This window comes from Bufo bufo, chromosome 3, assembly GCF_905171765.1.
Source record: "Bufo bufo chromosome 3, aBufBuf1.1, whole genome shotgun sequence".
NCBI lineage: Eukaryota > Metazoa > Chordata > Amphibia > Anura > Bufonidae > Bufo > Bufo bufo.
The window spans coordinates 407,879,714-407,894,181 of record NC_053391.1 but is presented as its reverse complement, the minus strand read 5'-3'; positions in this window follow the sequence as shown (position 1 = coordinate 407,894,181).

Below are 14,468 nucleotides of genomic sequence, written 5' to 3'. Positions count from 1 at the left end.
GTTGTGAGGTCATAGCAGGTTACCTGACTAAACCAACTTATGACATCACAGTAGCTTACTGAAACTCACTTGTGATATCTAAACAGTCTACGTGAATATAACTCACTTGAGTTGTCACAGATGTTCACCTCACAGTTGTGAGGTCACAACAGCTTACTTGACTTGAGATCAGTAGTTGCTATTGGTATGGATGATGTCGTAAGTAGTGGAACAAAACCAAGAGCCTGGCCCCAGTTAAGTTGAGTGTAGCTTGGGCCCAGATACCTGAGTTAACATTAAGGCACTGTGTCTTCGGGCCTACACTGAGGGAACTGTAATCGTCAGGCTTAAAGGGAACCCTGTCAGCTCCTGTATGCTGCTTTCTCTGAGGGCAGCATAGTGTAGTGACAGACAGATTTGAGCAGGCGTGGTGTATTAAAATCAAGCTGCTTTATACAACTCACCTTTCAAACTGCACAGCACAAGAGATCAGGCCAATGAGGTGCTTATGTTCCTATGAAAAATAGGGGAAACAAACTGTCAGAAATCATCCAGAGGGTGGTGTAGGTTGGGGGCAGACTGCATAACAATAACAATTTGCTATATGACATCTAGGGAACATGGACTACAGTGTGAGGTATCGCTTTTATAAAGTAAAAACTGGTGAAAGGTCCTCTTTAAGTGTCTTTTCCCTATTTCTTGTTTGTTGCATTCCCCTATCTTTTGGTATTAGGCCTGAGGGAGTCTCCTGTTCCTTCAGCTGGGAAGGAACAGGTCATCTTTTGTCCTGACACTATTTCCAGGGCCCTTTAGGGTCAGATAGGGCTCTAGGTTACTGCATATGAACATTCCTACCATCGAAGTCTGTTCATACTGATAGTAGTCAGGGCTCGGTTTAGGGATTCATTAGATGGCAACCTTTCCTCTTTCCCTAGTTTCCAGGCCTAGTACCCTTTCCCTTCCCTCTTGTGTTCGATGTGGAGTTTACTACCGACACCGCGCAGTGACAATTGGACTCATCTCTCTCTCAGCGCTAGTACAATTTGTACAGGATGTTAATGCTGCAGCGAAAACAATATGTCACTGGCTGCAGGCCGGGGAGTGGATGGTGGCTGGATCAGAGGGGAAGCAGGAAGGTGAGTGTAAATGCTTTAAATATTTTATTAAGGCTCAGGCAGTTTCCAGAAATAAAATATAACTGAACAACCATTTAAGGAAAGACTGCTGCATATGTATCTTTGGTAATTCCATAGACTTCAAGGAGACAATAACAGTGACAACTATGGAGCAGGGGCGGACTGACCGGTCGGGATCGCTAGTGTCTGACAGCTAAATTTCTCAAAACGAGGTGGTAGAAACCCTTTAAAGATTGTGTAGGGTGTGGCTGGAGGCGGGCCATGGAGGCGGGGCAAGGGTGGGGCTTGCAGCAGAACATGGGTGGGGCCTGTAAGGGGGCCCTGAGGGTTCTCAGTCCGCCCCTACTATGGAGGCAGCAATAATAAAGGAATATTAAGGTTTCTGCACAATTTATTTTACTGTACAGCACCATTGTGATCATCACCTGACTAAGAAATAAAAAAAGAAATGTCATATTAAAGCTATTGCAAGCAGAGATCTCAACATGAGGAATCGATCCAAAAAGTGTATGGAAAATTTGTAGTTGTTCACTGTGCAAAGATCAGTTTTTATTTGCAAATACAGATAGATAGACAGATAGATAGATATCCCACTGCATTAGTTTTAAATACAATATAGTACCCCCAGCAACAATTGTGTTGATTTAAGCTGTGTCAATGCAATTAAATAAATAACGTAAATGCAAACAATAGTGTGAGAGATCTCAAAGTATGAAAAAACAAAAGATGTGTAACTGATCTGTACAAGGAATGTATTTGCTTTCGTCTTGACTCTGTAATTACCAATGTGCCATGGTTCGGCTGAATATTTGTGACAATTGTGAGTAGTCAAGCGTCTTTATCTCTAAATGCAGCAGTTAGCAGGATATGTTCTCCCAGTTGAACAGTTTAGGCTAAAACCACAATGAGCTGTACAAAGTAAATGGCTTTAAAATAAATGCTTCCGGTTAAGTTGCCAAAACAGTCCAGCTATGAACTTTATAAAAATAAAATAAAAAACACAAAAAATGGATGTTGATGACTAAGAACCCTTTATTGACTGGCAGAGATAAAAGAAGTCAGTGTTCTTTTATGAAATAGAACATAGACCGATTGAAGGCATATGGGGTACTCGTTCATCCCCCCATACACTTTGCAGCTTTTCATCTTTCACATAAAATATACAGTTAGCCTAGAAACGAGTGTCTGCGCATTTGTCAGCTGATTGGTATGGGGTTTAAATGAGCCAATGATCAGCAGAACATACGTTCCTACTAAAAGGCTCTAAAAGGACCTTTACTACGTGTGCTGTTCCTTTCATATTGAATTTCTGCACTGTATTATTTCTTGTTTTACCTATGTTGTTTAAATCTATTGTTCTCTGCTGCCATCTGCTGGCCGGAATTTGTATGCTGCACGCTTCGTTCGTTGTCTATAAAGTTTTCTCTGGGCGTGGTTTTAGCAGCCTTGGGCCTGGTCACTTCCTGTAGCCTTTTTCAGTGCTGCATCCTTTGTGACTGGAGACACACACCTCGGCTTGTGAAGGCATCAGTTTTTGACCAGCAGTTGCCTCAGCAGTTGCCTCAGCAGTTGCCTCAGCAGTTAGCCTCAGAAAAGACATCCACATGACAGCATCTACTGTATTCCATCACTGTATGACACTGCTCTGGATCAAATAAACCCACGTTTGATTGCATCCTCATGTCTACGTCTGGATCCATCTAACCTGAGCATCTGCCGGTCCGGTCTGCTCCACTGCTTGGATACGAAGGTAGGCCAGTCACAAAGCCATTATCAGTTACACCTTCATTCGCCTTCATGTGGGGACAGAACAGTCAAAAACTGCCTTAAAGCCTTATACCCCAGTCAATATCCGTCTGAATGTCCAATGCCCGGCTACAGGTTCCCTCAGAGCCCAGTGCCACACTCAGGAACCTCCCTTGCCACAGGCCCACTCCCAGCAAATCTGCCCGGCAACAGTGCACGTCCCATAAGCCTAAGGGGAAGCACGACGTGTCCGCAGTAGATATAGTCTCGCCTGGAAGTCCTCCACTACTCGCCAAGCCACTTTCTACATCCTACGTTAACCCTTGCTCGCATGATATAAGAACTGTTCACGCACGCGGGGCCTCCCTCAAACCAAAACCCCGCTATTCACTTAAAACACCTTGGGAAACTCATCGGGGTGCCTCATCCGAGCCGCACTGCAATTTTCAGCCCCCAATTCAAAAGTTCATTTTCTTAAAGAGACAGCGCACCTTAAATCAAAATGTCCGAAAAGGACCTTGTACAGTTCCCCAGTGATGAAACAAAGCAAATGCAACCTGATACTGATCATTATGAAGAGCTGGAGGTAGAACCCACACTTCCAGCAGACCAAGTCACGCGACCAAGGCGCTCTCTCAAACCAACTATAAAGATCACAGAAAATTATCACACCAGGAAAGATAAGCTATGTGACAACCTGGAAGAGCTATGGGAAAGAGTTTCCTCCCTCATATCAGGACTTAAGTCCTCCTCAGGCGACACCACCAGTTTACAAGTTGCCGTCGGGCGGCTGAACGCAGCCCATGAAAGGTACAAGAAACTGTCCACAAGGTATATAACCTTTCTAAAAGACTCTAATATTGAAGAAGCCCCGTCAGAATTGTGCAAGGCAGAATCAATAGACAGACAAAGAGACGCCATGGTGCTGGATGCTAAAGATAAAGTGGAACTCCGCATCTCTCATTTGCAAGAAACTAGATCACACAGATCACATTCGTCTAAACATTCCTCACGGTCCTACAGATCATCATGCTCTAGAAGCTCCAACCTGAGCGACAGATTACTAGAGGCCCGCATAAATGCAGAACTATCCAAAGTGAGGCGTTCCTTCACCGAAAAAGAAGTCCTTGCGAGAACAGAAGCACAGACGGCAGAAGCCAAGAGGGCAGAAGCAGAGGCTCGAATAAAGATCCTTGAATCAGAGAGGGAAGAGGAAATCGCATTAGCAAGAGTAAGACTACTTGAGCAAGCATTGAGCCAAGGCCTTGATTCAGTCTGCTTACCACCAGAGGAGATAGACGATCCAGCTGATCGCACCAGCGACTACATACTGAAACAGTTATCTGCACCACCCCCAGTGTGCAGTACTGTCCAAGCCAACAACACTGAAACCTCCAAGTCAGCTCTACCTGCAGTGGCAGCGATACCCACAGTACCCGAGCAATCCAATAACAGTTGCCCAGACGCGCCCTCTCAAGGGCAGTTATTACAGCAAGATGGCTACCAGGTGTTTCCTGGCCTACCTCCACAGCTCAAGCAGCAGTCATCAGAATCTACAGAGGCTAGACCACAGCTCAACCCTGCAGCAACATCATTCTACCCGGAAGCATCTCACCCTTTCACGCCACGCAACCTATACGCCCCAGGGGCATCACAAGTTGTCATGGCAACAAGCAGTGAGAAATAGAGATGGCCCGAACTATCCGACGGCGAACAGTTCCCGGCGAACATAGCTTGTTCGCGTTCGCCTCTGCCGGGCGAACACATGCGATGTTCGGTCCGCCCCCTATACATCATCATTGAGCAAACTTTGACCCTGTACCTCACAGTCAGCAGACACATTCCAGCCAATCAGCAGCATACCCTCCCTCCCAGACCCTCCCACCTCCTGCACAGCATCCATTTTAGATTCATTCTGAAGCTGCAGTCTTAGTGAGAGGAGGGAGACTGTAACTGCTGCTGATTTAATTGGGAAATCGATAGCTAGGCTAGTGAATTCAGTGTCCACTCCAGTCCTGAAAGACTCATCTGATCTCTGCTGTAAGGACAGCGTCCTGACAGCACCCCAAAAAGCCCTTTTTAGGGCTGCAACATTAGTCTGCTTTTTTTTTTTCCTTTATATACATATTGCAGTTGCCTGGCCTGCCTGTGTGTGAGGAGCTGCAGGCCCACAGACTGTAGTGTGCCCACTGCCAGTGCTCACCCCTGTCATTCCGTGTGGCACAGGACTTTGCTTAAAAAAAGGCACTTAATTTTTACACTTTAATCTAAGGTTAGTTGCCTGCCAGTGTGTGTCAGGCTGACTTCCACTGACTGTAGTGTGCCCACTGCCAGTGCCCACCACTCATACCGGCTGGCACAGGACTTTGCATAAAAAAGGCATTTAATTTTTACACTTTAGTGTAATTTCAGCTGCTTGCCTGCTGCTAGTGTGTGTCAGGCCGACTTCAACTGACTGTAGTGTGCCCACTGCCAGTGCCCACCCCTGTCATCCCGTGTGGCACAGGACTTTGCTTAAAAAAAAGGCACTTCATTTTTACACTTTAATCTAAGGTTAGTTGCCTGCCAGTGTGTGTCAGGCCGACTTCAACTGACTGTAGTGTGCCCACTGCCAGTGCCCACCCCTGTCATCCCGAGTGGCACAGGACTTTGCTTAAAAAATAGGCACTTAATTTTTACACTTTAATCTAAGGTTAGTTGCCTGCCAGTGTGTGTCAGGCTGACTTCCACTGACTGTAGTGTGCCCACTGCCAGTGCCCACCACTCATACCGGCTGGCACAGGACTTTGCTTAAAAAAGGCATTTAATTTTTACACTTTAATGTAATTTCAGCTGCTTGCCTGCTGCTAGTGTGTGTCAGGCCGACTTCAACTGACTGTAGTGTGCCCACTGCCAGTGCCCACCCCTGTCATACCGAGTGGCACAGGACTTTGCTTAAAAAATAGGCACTTAATTTTTACACTTTAATCTAAGGTTAGTTGCCTGCCAGTGTGTGTCAGGCTGACTTCCACTGACTGTAGTGTGCCCACTGCCAGTGCCCACCACTCATACCGGCTGGCACAGGACTTTGCTTAAAAAAGGCATTTAATTTTTACACTTTAATGTAATTTCAGCTGCTTGCCTGCTGCTAGTGTGTGTCAGGCCGACTTCAACTGACTGTAGTGTGCCCACTGCCAGTGCCCACCCCTGTCATACCGAGTGGCACAGGACTTTGCTTAAAAAATAGGCACTTAATTTTTACACTTTAATCTAAGGTTAGTTGCCTGCCAGTGTGTGTCAGGCTGACTTCCACTGACTGTAGTGTGCCCACTGCCAGTGCCCACCACTCATACCGGCTGGCACAGGACTTTGCATAAAAAAGGCATTTAATTTTTACACTTTAGTGTAATTTCAGCTGCTTGCCTGCTGCTAGTGTGTGTCAGGCCGACTTCAACTGACTGTAGTGTGCCCACTGCCAGTGCCAACCACTGATACCGGGTGGCACAGTAGCTTGCCGATAAATAAGGCATTTAATTTTTAGACAGTAGTCTAAATTCAGTTGCTTGCCTGCTGCCAGTGTGTGTCAGGCCCGCTTCCACTGACTGTAGTGTGCCCACTGCCAGTGCCAACCACTGATACCGGGTGGCACAGTAGCTTGCCGATAAATAAGGCATTTAATTTTTAGACAGTAGTCTAAATTCAGTTGCTTGCCTGCTGCCAGTGTGTGTCAGGCCCTCTTCCACTGACTGTAGTGTGCCCACTGCCAGTGCCAACCACTCATACCGGGTGGCACAGTAGCTTGCCGATAAATAAGGCATTTAATTTTTACACTTTAGTGTAATTTCAGTTGCTTGCCTGCTGCCAGTGTGTGTCAGGCCCGCTTCCACTGACTGTAGTGTGCCCACTGCCAGTGCCAACCACTGATACCGGGTGGCACAGTAGCTTGCCGATAAATAAGGCATTTAATTTTTAGACAGTAGTATAAATTCAGTTGCTTGCCTGCTGCCAGTCAGTGTGTCAGGCCCTCTTCCACTGACTGTAGTGTGCCCACTGCCAGTGCCAACATCATACCTGATCGTATACACACACTGGATGTTTTAAAGCACGTTATTCCAAACAATTTAGGAATGTTAGTTGATTTATGCCCTTTATGGATTAAAACCCGACTCTGCGTCCACTACGTAATTTTCCATGGGAGTTTTGCCATAGATCCCCCTCCGGCATGCCACAGTCCAGGTGTTAGACCCCTTGAAACAACTTTCTCATCACTATTGTGGCCAGAAAGAGTCCCTGTGGGTTTTAAAATTCGCCTGTCTATTGAAGTCTATGGCGGTTCGCCCGGTTCGCCAGTTCGCGAACATTTGCGGAAGCTCGCGTTCGCTGTTCGCGAACTGAAAATTTTATGTTCGCGACATCACTAGTGAGAAATCAGATATGTCTGAGTTTGCCAGGTTTATGGTGAGCAGAGAGCTAATTAACACCAGTCTCTCAAAATTTGATGACCGTGCGGAGAGCTATAGAGCCTGGAAGGCAACCTTTATAGCCGCCATCGCCAACCTCAACCTAACTGCAGAGCAGGAGCTCGACCTCTTGATCAACTGGCTGGGCCCAGGCTCCACAAATCGCATCAAGAGCCTTAGAACTGTCTATGTGGGACAAGCAGAAGCAGGTCTCGCTGCAGCCTGGCAGAGACTCGAACGCACCTTTGGCAGCGCAGAAGCAATAGAGAAGGCACTATTCAGGAGACTGCAAAACGTCCCCAAGATCAGTCTCAAGGATGTCCATAAGCTTCAGGATTTAAGTGATTTGCTCATGGAACTGGAGCTTGCCAAAAGAGACCCTCGTCTGTCCGGGCTGTGCTACCTGGATACTGCCCATGGGGTGAACCCAATTGTCGTGAAGCTACCATACAGCCTGCAAGAGAAGTGGGCGGCATCAGTCTCAAGGTACAAAAGAGTGCATGACGTCACTTTTCCTCCATTTATTAATTTCTGTAGGTTCATCGATGAACAGTCCCAGATGAGGAATGACCCCAGCCTCGACTTCCTGGAGTTCAATACTACAGCCTCAGTGACACCATCATCAAGGTATGAAAGTATTGTGCATAAACACAGAGACTTTAAGAGCAGCGTGAATGTTAGAAAGACTAACCTACCATCATCTGCAGTACCCACTGGTAGACAGTACACTACCTCATCAGGAGACAAGGCCTTCAATCGTGAATGTCCCATTCATAAAAAACCACACTCACTGAACAAATGCAGAGGATTTAGATCCAAAACAATACAGGAGCGCAGGAAAGTCCTGACCGAGCTTGGGGTATGTTTCAAGTGCTGCGCTTCATTGGAGCACATGGCTAAGGACTGCAAATCCATTATCAAGTGTGAGGAGTGTCATAGTGATAGACATGCCTCAGCTATGCACCCAACTACACTCACAAGGGACTCACCGGCTGCTGTCACCACCAGTCCTGCTCAAAGTCATGGCGGGGAGCCCCAGAACCACGCTAACACAGCCACTGCTGTTTCCTGCTCATGCTTGGACGTATGTGGGGAGGGCCAGAGTGAGAAATGTTGTGCCCGCATATGCCTAATCAAGGTCTACCCGGAGGGGCTACCAGAAAAGGCAGTAAAAATGTATGCCATCATTGACGACCAAAGCAACCGCTCTCTAGCAGGACCTAAATTCTTTGAAGCCTTTGGAATAAAGGGACCATCAGAACCCTACATCTTAAACACCTGCTCGGGTCGCATAGAGACTAGCGGCAGGAGGGCACAAGGATTCATTGCTTGTTCCGTCAGTGGAGATACGGAAATACCTCTACCGACGCTGATCGAATGCGATCAAATACCCAACCATAGGGATGAAATTCCTACCCCGGAAGCTGCATTTCACCATCCACACCTAAGGCACCTAGCCAACGTTATCCCACCTATGGACAACAACGCTGAGATTCTACTCCTGCAAGGCAGAGACAATCTAAGGGTACACAAGGTGCGTCAACAGTGTAATGGTCCCGACTATGCACCATATGCCCAGAGACTGGACTTGGGATGGGTAGTCATAGGAAATGTATGCTTGGATCAACCAAAAATCCGCTCATTCAAAACGTACGTGCGTGGAGATGGACGCACAACTTGCATTAAGCCTTGCCCTCATCACTATGAGGTGAAAGAGAAGCCTCCAGACCTCATACAACCACCTGACGACATTCCCTACTTTGCTGACAACTTGGGAAGATTAGTCTTTCATACCAGCAAGGACGATGATAAAGTAGCTTTGTCAGTAGAGGACAGAGAATTTATCAAGATAATGGACAATGAGTTCCTTAAAGACGAAACCAATCACTGGGTTTCTCCATTACCCTTCCGAGCTACCAGGGTGAGACTCCCGAACAATAGGGAACAAGCTCTGTCTAGATTTAACTCTCTTCAGCGTACCATGAACAGTAAGCCTGAGATGAGAGAACACATCGTTGCCTTTATCGACAAAATATTCCGCAACAACCATGCAGAACCAGCTCCATCCTTAGGGAAGAACGACGAGTGCTGGTACTTGCCTTCATTTGGAGTGTATCACCCACGGAAACCTAATCAAATTAGGGTTGTTTTCGACTCAAGTGCCAAACATCAAGGTGTATCGCTTAATGATGTCCTTCTCACAGGTCCTAATCTGACGAATAACCTAGTTGGAGTGCTGATGAGGTTCAGAAAAGAGCTTGTTGCCATCACCGCCGACATTGAACAGATGTTCCACTGTTTCGTAGTCAGAGAGGACCACCGGAATTTCCTCAGGTTTCTGTGGTACAAGAATAACGACACCAACGCAGAGATGGCAGAATATCGTATGAGGGTACACGTATTTGGAAACAGCCCTTCACCTGCCGTGGCAACTTACGGCCTTCGGCGAACTGCATTAGAGGGAGAATCCAAGTACGGTAAAGATGCCAGAGACTTTGTAGAAAAGGACTTCTACGTAGACGATGGACTCAAATCACTACCGACTGAAGAAGCGGCTATCGATCTGCTCAAAAGGACTCAAAGTATGTTGTACCAAGCTAAACTTAGACTACACAAAATTGCTTCAAACAGCCTGGCCGTTATGAGGGCCTTCGAATCAGGCGATCATGCACCAGGATTCAAGGACATTAACTTGGGACTGGACAGTCCACCTGTGCAGAGGAGCTTGGGCCTCAGATGGGATCTCTCGGCTGACTCCTTCGGTTTTCAGATAAGTTGTGCAGACAAGCCATTCACAAAGCGAGGAGTCCTATCAGTAGTAAACAGCCTATTCGATCCGCTGGGATTTGTAGCGCCCATTACCATACAAGGTAAATCTCTACTGAGACAGTTTTCTGAAACAGTCAAGGATTGGGATACCCCACTTCCCTCCGAGAAAGAGCAAAAATGGGAAGCCTGGAAGCGATCTTTGTGTGCCTTGGATGAGATCCACATCCCGAGATGCTATATTAAAACTTCACTTTCCTCTAGCATAAAGAAAGAACTCCACGTGTTCTCGGACGCCTCCATAGAGGCCATCGCAGCGGTTGCCTATCTGAAAGTCACAGAACCCAACAACCAAAATTACGTTGGAATAGTCTTTGGTCCAGAGTTTCTGCTTGGAGAGGCAGACGAATGTGTACAGGAAGTTTTCAGCATTCAGGATCCGGATAATGATCCAGAAATCCGCGCTGAAGTTAGTGCATTAGTCACTGGAACAAAGCAAACCGCCAGCTTCAGTTGTCAGCGCTTTGAACGTTTCTCCAGTTGGATGAGACCCATCGAGAACGTCCCTGATGGGTGAACAGGACTGTATCTAGCTTCGCAGATCTTCTCCATTCCAAGTTGGAAAACAGGACTATCTATGTTTGCATTCTAACATGTTTTCTTTTACAGGTTGTTTATATTTTATGGACATTCGTCATAGTGAAATCCCCAAAGTGAATTTCAGACGGGGAGTGTGCTGTTCCTTTCATATTGAATTTCTGCACTGTATTATTTCTTGTTTTACCTATGTTGTTTAAATCTATTGTTCTCTGCTGCCATCTGCTGGCCGGAATTTGTATGCTGCACGCTTCGTTCGTTGTCTATAAAGTTTTCTCTGGGCGTGGTTTTAGCAGCCTTGGGCCTGGTCACTTCCTGTAGCCTTTTTCAGTGCTGCATCCTTTGTGACTGGAGACACACACCTCGGCTTGTGAAGGCATCAGTTTTTGACCAGCAGTTGCCTCAGCAGTTGCCTCAGCAGTTGCCTCAGCAGTTAGCCTCAGAAAAGACATCCACATGACAGCATCTACTGTATTCCATCACTGTATGACACTGCTCTGGATCAAATAAACCCACGTTTGATTGCATCCTCATGTCTACGTCTGGATCCATCTAACCTGAGCATCTGCCGGTCCGGTCTGCTCCACTGCTTGGATACGAAGGTAGGCCAGTCACAAAGCCATTATCAGTTACACCTTCATTCGCCTTCATGTGGGGACAGAACACTACGCATGTCTAGGGCTGTCTACCTCTGGTTTGGTCATTTATTTTCTTATACTGGATATTGTCATGTATCTGCTTTGTTGTGGTAACCATTTCCTAAAAGAAAAAGCTGGAAATTGCGTCATATTGGTTGTCACTTTAGATTTCCCTGAAACTGATGACCAAATATTTTTTTGTGACTTTGTTCAATCAATAAACTTTAAATATTAAATGAATTTCTGAGAATTGAATTAAAAATGACAACCAACAGTGTCAGTTATGCAACAATAATTGCTGCAACTCAATGGAAAAATACTGATATCTCTGTAAGTAAAGTTTAGTTTTAGGTTACTAATATACGGACACTGTGGAACCTAATTTACACATTGCATATTTGGCCCAACAAGGCAAAAAAGATAATTTTAAACCTTTCAGTTATGTTTCCTGTGTGTTTTGGATCCACTTCTGGTTTTAGACTTCAAATACCAATAAAAGATACTGGCCAAAAAAAGTCAAGTGTGAATGCAGCCTTAAGGTTTCCATGAGCTATCATGGGCAGATCTCTGAGGATCTTCAAATCTACTGATTTTAAAGGGGTATTCTGAGATTTTTTAACTGATCAGTGATTCTTTGGATAGGTCATCAGTATCTAATCGTGGGGGTCCGAAACCCAGGACCCCTGCCAATCAGCTGTTTAAGAAGGCACCGACTCTGGCAGTAGCGCTGCAGCCTTCTCTCACCTCACCAAGCACAGCACCATACTTTGTACAGTGGCTATGCTTGGTATCACAGCTCAGCCCTATTCACTTCAATGGGGCCAAGCTGCGCCTAGCCATGTGACCGATGCACCTGACGTCACATGGCCTAGGTTAGACTACTTTTACACTAGCAGCACGGACCTCTGTCAGGCTGTTCCGTCCAAAGAACAGCCTGTCGGATCCGTCCTGCCGCTAGTGACCGTGTGCCTCCGGACTGCCGCTCCGTCCCCATTGACTATAATGGGGGCGGGGGCGGAGTTCCGGCGAGGCACGGCAAGAGGCTGCCGGAATAAATGTTGGACATGTCGTAGTTTTATTCCGGCAGCCTCTCACCATGTGCTGCCGTGCCTCACTGTAGCTCCGCCCCATTATAGTCAATGGGGATGAAGCAGCAGTCCGGAGGCACATGGTCACTAGCGGCAGAACGGATCCGACAGGCTGTTCACACGACGGAACAGCCTGCCGGAGGCCCGTGCCGCTAGTGTGAAAGTAGCCTTAAGCTGCCAGAAGGCTGCAGAGCTACTGTGAGCACCACTACCTTCTCAAACAGCAGATCAGTGGAGGTCCCTGGTGTCAGATCCCCGCCAATCAGATACTGATGACCTATCCAAAGGAAAGGTCATTAGTTAAAGGGGTTGTCCGCTTTATTTATATTTATGACCTATCTTTAAGATACATCATCAGTATCAGATTGGCAGGAGGCCGACTCCTGGCACCCCTGCTGATCAGCTGTTTGAAGATAATGCCACGCTCCTATGGCTCCCAGCACTGCCGCCAATCAGATGCTTGAAAAGAAGGCTGCGCTAATATGAGCGCTACCTTATTTGCATTGTTAACCTGGTCGACATCGTAACTGCAGCGGTGAGCAGGTGTAATTACACCTAAGCTGTCTCATTCCCTTCAATGGAATGCATCTGTAGTATTCACTTTAATAGGAAGGAGCCGTCCCATAGAAGTGAATACGAAGGCTTAGGTGTAATTACACCTGCTCAATGGTGTGGTTGCTACGGTAATAATGAAGAGAAGTTAGCGCAGCCTTCTCTTCAAACACCTGATTGGCGGCGGTGCCAGGAGTTGCCTCCCACCAATCTGATATTGATGACCTATCTTGAGGATAGGTTATGAATATAAATAAAGCGGACAACCCGTTTAAAAAAAATTCAGATAACCCCTCTTTAACCCCTTAAGGACCGGGTCATTTTTCACCTTGAGGACCAGACAGATTTTTGCAAATCTGACATGTTTCACTTTATGTGGTGATAACTTTAAAACGCTTTTACTTATCCAGGCCAATCTGAGATTGTTTTCTCATTACATATTGTACTTCATGACAGTGGTAAATTTGAATCCAAATATTTCATTTTTATCTATAAAAAAAATACCAAATTTACCAAACATTTTTTAAAAATTCGCAACTTTACAAATTTCAATTTCTCTGCTTTTAAAACAGATAGTGATACCACATATAATAGTTATAATAGGTATTACTTTACATTTCCCATATGTCCACTTCATGTTTGGAATATTTTGTGAATGCCATTTTATTTTTTGGGGACGTTAGAAGGCCTATAAGTTTAGAAGCAAATCTTGAAATTTTTCAGAAAGTTTCCAAAACCCACTTTTAAAGGACCAATTCAGGTCTGCAGTCACTTTGTGAGGCTTACATAATAGAAACCACCCAAAAATGACCCCATTTTAGAAACTACACCCCTCAAGGTATTAAAAAACGTTGTTAACCCTTTAGGTGTTCCACAAGAATTAATGGATAATGGAGATGAAATTTCAGAATTTCACTTTTTTGGCAGATTTTAAATTTTAATCATTTTTTTCCACTAACAAAGCAAAGGTTAACAGCCAAACATAACTCAATATTTATTGCCCTGATTCTGTAGTTTACAGAAACACCCCATATGTGGTCGTAAACTTCTGTATGGCCACACGGCAGGGCACAGAAAGAAAGGAACGCTATATAGTTTTTGGAAGGCAGATTTTGCTGGACTGTTTTTTTTTTACACCATGTCCCAATTGAAGCCCCTCTGATGCAGTCCTAGAGTAGAAACTGCAAAAAAGTGATCCCATTTTAGAAACTACACCCATCAAGGTATTCAAAACTGATTTTACAAACGTTGTTAACCCTTTAGGTGTTCCACAAGAATTAATGGAAAATGGATATGAAATTTCAGAATTTAACTTTTTTGGCCAATTTTTCCATTTTAATCATTTTTTTCCGGTAACAAAGCCAGGATTAACAGCCAAACAATATTTATTGCCCTGATTCTGTCGTTTACAGAAACACCCCATATGTGGTCGTAAACTGCTGTATGGGGCACACGGCAGAGTGCAGAAGGAAAGGAACGCCATATGGTTTTTGGAAGGCACATTTCACTGGGATAATTTTAACTTGC